The following is an 8,761-nucleotide window of genomic DNA, read 5'->3' on the forward strand; positions in this document are numbered from 1 at the left end:
AATTGGCCTCATCTTCCCGCGAGAGCATTAAAGACGCTGCAGGACGTTTCCGCGGAGAGTGAGCCTGTGACTCGGGGTGACCCCGGGAAGGGGGGCTGGGGTGGGGTAGAGGCGTGCACCCCGGCTACGGGGCACCAGGGGGTTTTCCTCCATCTGGCCCTGCGTCTGGGGTTGCCCAGGGCCTCACGCGTCCGCTGTGGACGGTGCCAGCCGCCAGCGCCAGAGGAGGGCTGCGTCCCGGGGCCAGGGCGGGGGTGGGCCCCAGGACACCAAGGGAGCAAGATCACATGCTTTCCTGAGCGAGGGCCGGGAGGGGGGCGGGGAGCCAGGCGGGGGTGTGGGGGACTCTCCTGCAGGGCCAGAGGGTTTGGGGGAGAAGGACACAGGTGACCAGCCATGCAGGCGTCCTCAGGACGGTCCCACTTTTACCATTTAGATCCCACCACCCGGGAGCCCAGTGGCCCGAGCCTCCCCGGGACACTGAGGCTTCAGGCTGCTGGGAATAGAACTCAGGGGGAGCCCCCGGTTCCTGGGCTGGAGGGGGGTCTCCATGGGAGGGGGAGGGGGAGGGCCCCCAGCACCCCGGGGCCACCCCACTGGGCAGACAGCTGGCCTGTCCTGACAGCCATGGTCTAGGGAGCGCTATGACTCAGCAGACCGCCAGGGGGCGCCTCCGTCCCAGCATGTGAAGCTGCAGGGCCCCATGTGGGGTGGGGGGCAGGGGGGGACCCTGAAAGGGGCCTGCAGAGCAAGATGGCACCCAGGACCCCCTCCCATGCTCCCCTGCCCGCCTCACACCTCCTTCCCAGGGGGCGACAGGGCCCTTCCTCGTCCCTGTCCCTCCCAGTCACCTCCTCTTTCTTTCCCCCACTTTCTGCTTTCCAGCTCTCCCAGCCCTGGAGGAAAACCAAGTCTCCCAAGTCCCCGGGCTGCCACGGAGGGAGGGGAGCAGCAGGCACCATGGGGGAGCGGGGCTCTGGGTCATGTCCTCCGTGTGACCTTGGGCCTAGGGGCTGCCCACTGCCAGGCAGACGGGGTGAGACAGAGCTGCTGCCCCATGACTGCTCCTGGGGCAGGCTGTTAACGGGCCCTGGGAAATGCCCCCGGGCACTCAGGCAAGGGCGGCAGAAGCCAGCCCCCTCCTCAGGTGCGGGGGGGGCGGGGCAGGTGCCGGGGGTGCAGGGGCAGAACCAGGGTTAATGTGGGGGGCGCCTTCCGACGGGCCATCTGGTTTCATAAAGTGAAGTGTCACCTTCGAGCAGACACCAGGGCTGCCTTCAGAATGTGAAGGAAAGTTCCTGGCGGGAGAGGGGGGCAGGGGCGGGGGCAGGAACTCCAGACAGCAGTCTGACCTGGACACGGATCCCTTCCAGAACCTCACTGAGCCCCCTGCGGGCCCAGCCGCGGAGCTGCCCGCGAGCTTGTCGCGTCTCTGCTCCTCATTCCAGACCCAGGCAGCCGGCTGTCAAACAGGGAAAAGGACGAGTGTGTGGGCCTGTTGTATCCACACACACTCTGTCTATATCTTTTTCTAAATATATTCTTACTGATTCCAGAGGAAGGGAGAGGGAGAGAGAACCATCAGTGAGGAGAGAGAACCATGGATCGGCTGCCTCCCGCACGCCCCCTGCTGGGGATGGAGCCCACAACCCCGGCATGTGCCCCGACTGGAGTCGAACCCAGGATCCTTCAGGCTGCAGGCCGACGCTCTATCCACTGAGCCAAACCAGCCAGGGCTATGTCCACTAGGTGTACCGGTTAGTACTGCAGATTTTTTTCCATAGGCGGAGTTATGCATATGTTGATTTATATGCGATTTGATATGTCTGCTATTTTGTTGTGTTGACAACAAGCTTCAAAATTTCATATGTCAAATTTTCTGAAGGTGTTAACATCATAGATATTTTTACACTTAAAAATGTCGAATTTCATGCCCCAAAAAAAGAACATTTGTGGGAAGTTTTAATTCATTATTTTGAAGAAAAAGTGATCGTATACTTCGGGAAGCTTATGGTGAACATGCTCCATCTCAAGATACCTGTGAACGCTGGCTTAAACGCTTTAAAAGTGATGATTTCGATGTGAAAGACGAAGAACGTCCAGGTCAACCGAAAAAGTTTGAAGACCAACAATTCCAAGCATTATTGGATGAAGATGCGTGTCAAACTCAAAAACAACTTGCAGAAAGATGAAACGTTGCTCAGCAAACAATTTCTGGTCGTTTACAAGCAATGGGAACGATTTTAAAGCAGTGCTTCTCAACCTTGGCTGCACATTAGAATCACCTGGGACTCTTTTTTAAAATCCTGATTTCTGTGCCCGTTGCTGAGGGTCTGGCCGGCGAGAATGTAGCAGGAAGACAACGCCAGACACCCCAGCCCCAGGCCGCCGGCTCTGCCCTCGGGCTGCGGGTCAGACAGCAGAGGAGGCTGTGCTCCCCCGGCCGCCACCTGCCCAGCCCTGAGCGCGCGCGCGTTTGTGTGTGTGTGTGTCTGTGCGCGTGGGGGGGGGGGGGGCGAGGGGATCAGCTCTACTTCCTGGGGCGCAGCAAGAGATAAAGGGGCTCCGGGCAATAACAGTGCCGATCAAACCCGCGTCATAATGATGAGGCGTGAGCTACAGGGCTCATCCCATGTGCCAGACACGATGGACCAGCTCATGGAGGGAGGCCAGGCCCGTGTGCCCACTGCCCACCCAAGGGCTGCTCACTTCTCAGGTGCCCACGGCTCAACAGTGCCCTGAAGGGGCCTTGGACTCCCTCAAGGGCCAGGAGCTGGTCCTAGTAACACCCACCCTCGATTGGCTCCATCCCGGCCCAGTCTCCCCCTCCCCCCGTCTCACCCTCCCCCAGTCTCACCCTCCCCCAGTCTCACCCTCCCCCAGTCTCACCCTCCCCCAGGTCTCACCCTCTCCCAGTCCCACTCTATCTGCAGTGCCCTTCGCAAAGGCAAACTGTCACCCACGTTAAAGAAAGGAGATTTTAAAAGCCATAAATAAATAAAATAAAAAAGAGAAGAGGAGGCTCCAGCCCCCAGACACGGGGCCGTCAGGTCTAGAGCCAGGGACTCGGCTCTTCTCACTGTTCCCGGGGCGGGTCAGACAAGCCCTAGAAACAGGGCGCCGGCCTGAGGGTGGGGACAGGCTTCCCCGCCTTCCTGCCTCCAATGCCACCCTGTGCTGCCACCTGCTGGAAGCTACAGGCACTGCAGGGAGCCCTCCTGCCCCACCCCCACCCCTTCAGCCAGGCCACCCTCTGGTGGCCCCATCCTTGAACCCCCCATCACTCAGCCTCTCCCCCATGTGGCCTGGAGAGCAGCCCTCACACTGAAGGCCCCGATGGGGAGTGGGGGGCTCATCTGGTAGGACAGGACCCGGACTAGGGGGAGGTGCTGAGGTGATGTGTGTTGGGGGGAGAGGGGGGTCTTTAAGAATCCCCAGGCCAACGGGGCGACTCCCAGAGACCACGCCCATTCCACTCCCTCCAGAGGGACCCAGGAGGTCTGTTCCCACCCACAAGTGGTGACGCCCCAAACCTGTGGGTGGATGGACCCCATTTGCCTTAGCAGTGGTTCTCAACCTTCCTCATGCCGCGACCCTTGAATACAGTTCCTCATGTTGTGGTGACCCCCAACCATAAAATTATTTTCGTTGCTACTTCATAACTGTAATTTTGTTGCTGTTATGAATCGTCATGTAAATATCTGCTATGCAGGATGTATTTTCGTTGTTACAAATTGAACATAATTAAAGCATAGTGATTAATCACAAAACAATATGTAATTATATATGTGTTTTCCGATGGTCTTAGGCGACCCCTGTGAAAGGGTCGTTCGACCCCCAAAGGGGTCGCGACCTACAGGTTGAGAACCGCTGCGGCTTAGAGGGAGGAAAGGCACTGTGTTCGGAGCCCTTCCCAATGTGTCCACCAGGTGGCAGTGCAGGCCGGGGCATGGGGCGGGGTGGGGGTGGGGGTGTGAGGCCGGGCGGTCATGGGAGGGGCAGCGGGTCCGGCTGGGGCAGCTTGTCGAATGGAGGATTAGTGCGTGGGTCTCGCTTCGTGGGAATAAGTGAGTTCGTGTATGAAAAGCACATGGAGAGACTTCCCTAAACGAGCAGGTTCCTGTCCTGTAGCGAGTAGATGGGGCCCAGGCCACCCCTCCCAGCTGGGAATACAGGCCTCGCCACCCAGCCCCGCAGCCCTGGGGGCGCTTGGGGGCGGGACAGGCCTGTGCTAAGCCCTGAGGGTGGCACAGGACCTGGCACCGTAGGCTTTACCAGGGGCTCCCACAGGGAGCGGAGAGCCACCCCTCTCCTGCCCCGACAGGCTGCCCCGGCAGGCTCCGAGGGCAGAGGATGGGCAAGGGTGAGGCTGGGGGACATGATCTTGGTGGCACGTCCCAAGCTCACAGCAGATCCCTCCTCCTGGAGCCCTCTCGCTGCCACCTGTGCCTGCCCTGGGACTGTCCCCCCACCTCAACCCTCGCTCCTCCCAGGGTGCACCGGGGCACCGTGCACAGACCATCGGCGCCTCTGCCCTCCCCCACGGACACTTCTCTCCACCGAGCTCTCCTGAGGCCACTCAGCTGTGCCCCTGCCGCGAGGTCAAGGTTGAGCGACTTGTCTAGGTCACACGGGGCTGGGACCCGGCTCGGTGGGACTCCTGGCCAGGCTGAGTGGGTCTGGTCATCCCGGCACCGCTCAGGGCGTGCCCAGCTCTGGGCCTGGGCTCGGGGTGGGCTCCTGGGCGTGTCACTGGGAGTCCCCCTCCTCTTAGCCCCTGCAGCCCTGCAGGGGACGCGTGCGATAGGACAGTGGCTGCCGGCAGCAGCCAGGCCCCGGAGCCGGAGCCGCCTCCTCCCCATTCATCATCTCCAACCAGGCAGAGCAGGGAACATGCAGCTCCTGCTGGGCCATCACTGGTGATGGGCTGCAGCCTGGCTCCCGAGGGGGCGGGGCAACTGCCTGGCCCTTTCCCAGCGGCCAGGCGCCGGCTCTGCCTTCTGCCTTCCACACAGCTGGCGACCTGGGCCCGCGGGACGCCCCTGAGAGCCCCTTGCTGCCTGGCCCAGCGGGTCTGGGGCTCCAGGCAAGTCTGAAGCCCTCCTCCCAATTTCCCCGCATGCACAGTGGGCAGGTTCTTCCTACCGAGAGGACTGAGTCCATGGAGGGCCTGGAACGGTGCCTGACACGCGGGAACACCAGGTGAGTGTTCGCTAAATCAGTGACACGCTCACCCCAAAAGGTGGCCCGCGGGAGTGGGAGCTCGTGTCACAGGTGGGCTCAGCGTTCGGCAGCCCTGGGCCACAGGTCACCGACCCAGGCCAACCTCCTGCCCCGCCTGGGCCAGGGTTCCGGCCCATCCCGCCCCGACCAGGCCTTGCCCCTGGTGGGCAGAGCCTCCCTCCCAGCTGCCAGGCAATTACCCGAGTGATTAATCTGGTGATTAATCCTGATCCGCCTGCTCAGGGCAGTTCCCTGCTGCTGGCCTGGCCTGGAATAGAGACGTGCTTCTCCTTCTGGGGGGGGGGGGGGGGGGTGGCAGCACCTACAGGCAGGAGGTGGGGAGTCCACTCTGAGGGTGAGGCCCGCCCTCCCCCAGGCCCTGCCGGGCACATAGGGGCCGCCAGCTACTAGGTGGACCGGTTAATAATGCGGATACCGGTTAATAATGTAGATTGACTATTAACCAGTTAATAATGCGGATTTTTCCCAATAGATGGAGTTACACATATGTTGATATATATGTGATTTGATATGTCTGCTCTCTCGTTGTATTGCTCCCTCAGATGACCACTTGTTCCGATCAAGGGCACACGCACTTTCTGAGCAGCACTTCACAACGTACGAAGACGTGGGAAATTGGGTCACTGAATGGTTTGCCTCAAAACAAGAAAAGTTCTATTGGGACGATCTCCGCCAATTACCTGGAAGATGGGGGAATGTGTAGCTAGCGATGGACAGGACTTTGAACAAAGCACTTTTGATGTTTCTCTTGAAATTATTGTGTTTTCTTTGATGACAAAATCCGCATTATTAACCGGTTAATAGTCAATCCGTATTATTGACCGGTATCCACATTATTAACCAGTACCGGTTAAAAATGATGATTGACCCTTTACCGGTTAATAATGCGGATTTTGTCATCAAAGAAAACACAATAATTTCAAGAGAAACATCAAAAGTGCTTTGTTCAAAGTAATGTCTGTCGCTAGCTACACATTCCCCCATCTTTCAGGTAATTTGTGGATACCGTCCCAATAGAACTTTTCTTGTTTGAGGCAAAGCATTCAGAGACCCGATTTTCCACTTTGTACGTTGTGAGGTGCTGCTCAGAAAGTGCGTGTGCCCTTGATCGGAACAAGTGGTCATCTGAAGGCGCAAGGTCTGGTGCACACGGCGGGTGGGTTCATGCTTCCCAGGCAAGATCTTTTAACGTGTCTTTAACTGGTTTGAAGTGTGTGATGGTGCGTCATCATGAAGCAAAATTACTTTGCCGTGTCTTCTGGCCCATTCTGGTCGTTTCACAATCAAAGCCTGGTTCAAATTGATTATTTGTTGTCGGTGGCGATCAGTATTAACGGTTTCACCTGGTTTGAGAAGCTCATAATACACCACACCTTCCTGATCCCACCAAACGCAGAGCACTGTCTTCTTTCTGAAGCGATTTGGCCTTGCAGGCGATGTTGATGGTTGACCTGGATCAACTCATGATTCTGTGCATTTGGGATTCTCAAAATAAATTCACTTTTCTTCACAAGTCACAATTCAATGCAAAAAAAACTTTCATGCCGCTGAAGCAACATTTTACTGATGACTTTTCGGTTTTCCATTGTCTTTCGTTCAGTTGATGTGGCAGCCATTTTCCTTCCTTTAAAATCATTCCCATTGCTTATAAATGACTGGAAATTGTTTGCTAAACAACGTTTCATCTTTCTGCAAGTTGTTTTTGAGTTTGACACGCATCTTCACCCAATAATGCTTGAAATTGTTGGTCTTCAAACTTTTTCGGTTGACCTGGACGTTCTTTGTCTTTCACATAGAAATCATCACTTTTAAAGCGTTTAAACCAGCGTTCACAGGTATCTTGAGATGGAGCATGTTCACCATAAGCTTCCTGAAGTATATGATCACTTTCAGCAGCACTTTTCTTCAAAATAAAGTAATGAATTAAAACTTCCCGCAAATGCTCTTTTTTTGGCATGAAATTCGACATTTTTAAACATAAAAATATCTATGATGTTAACACCTTCAGAAAACTTGACATATGAAGTTTTGAAGCTTGCTGTCAATACAACAAAATAGCATACATATCAAATCGCATATATATCAACATGCGTGTAACTCCATCTATTGAAAAATCTGCATTATTGCGCACCAACATCCGAATTATAGGGGTGCCAGAAGAAGAGAGAGAGCAAGATATTGAAAACCTATTTGAAGAAATAATGACAGAAAACTTCCCTTACCTGGTGAAAGAAATAGGCTTACAAGTCCAGGAAGCGCAGAGAACCCCAAACAAAAGGAATCCAAAGAGGACCACACCAAGACACATCATAATTAAAATGCCAAGAGCAAAAGACAAAGAGAGAATCTTAAAAGCAGCAAGAGAAAAAAAGTCAGTTACCTACAAGGGAATACCCATAAGACTGTCAGCTGATTTCTCAACAGAAACTTTGCAGGCCAGAAGGGAGTGGCAAGAAATATTCAAAGTGATGAATGCCAAGAATCTACAACCAAGATTACTTTATCCAGCAAAGCTATCATTCAGAATTGAAGGCCAGATAAAGAGCTTCACAGATAAGGAAAAGCTAAAGGAGTTCATCACCACCAAACCAGGATTATATGAAATACCTAAAGGTATCCTTTAAGAAGAGGAAGAAGAAAAAGGTAAAGATACAAATTTTGAACAACAAATACACATTTATCAACAAGTGAATCTGAAAATCAAGTGAATAATCTGATGAACAGAATGAACTGGTGATTATAATAGAATCAGGGGCATAGAAAGGGAGTGGACTGACTATTCTTGGGGGGGAAAGGGATATGGGGGATGCAGGAAGAGACTGGACAAAAATTGTGCACCTATGTATGAGGACAGTGGGTGGGGAGTGAGGGAGGAGGGTGGGGTGGGAACTGGGTGGAGGGGAGTTATGGGGGGGGGGGAAAGAGGAACAAATGTAATAATCTGAACAATAAAGATTTAATTAAAAAGAAAAGAAAAGAAATATCTGCATTATTAACCGGTACACCTAGTATTATCACTATTTAAATATATTTGTATTGATTTTGGAGAGGAAGGCAGAGGGAGGGAGAGATAAAAACATCAGTGATGAGAGAGAATCATGGATCGGCTGCCTCCTGCACCCGCCCTACTGAGTTTGGAGCCCACAACCTGGGCGTGTGCCCTGACTGGGAATCGAACTGTGACCTCCTGGTTCATGGGTCGACGTACAACCACTGAACCATGCTGGCCGGGCCAGGTGGCCAATTATTTAGGAGAGAGAGAGAGAGAGAGAGAGAGAGAGAGAGAGAGAGAGAACCAGCTTGGGCCTCTGGGGAGACCCCTGGGGCACCCTAGGATACAGGCTCCCAGCCTGTCTCAGCCAGGGCGGTGCTGCCCCAGCTCAGCCTCGGGGAACTCACCCCAGTGGGGTTCGAGGCAAGGCCGACCGGTGGCCCTGGCCTTCCCGGGGGCTCCCGGGGGGCGCCACCAGGCGTGTGCCCTGCGGGTCAGCTCCCAGGTGCTGCCCCTGGCTGGGGT

The sequence above is a fragment of the Myotis myotis genome, unplaced genomic scaffold (genome assembly GCF_014108235.1).
Source record: "Myotis myotis isolate mMyoMyo1 unplaced genomic scaffold, mMyoMyo1.p scaffold_m19_p_13, whole genome shotgun sequence".
Taxonomy (NCBI): Eukaryota; Metazoa; Chordata; class Mammalia; order Chiroptera; family Vespertilionidae; genus Myotis; species Myotis myotis.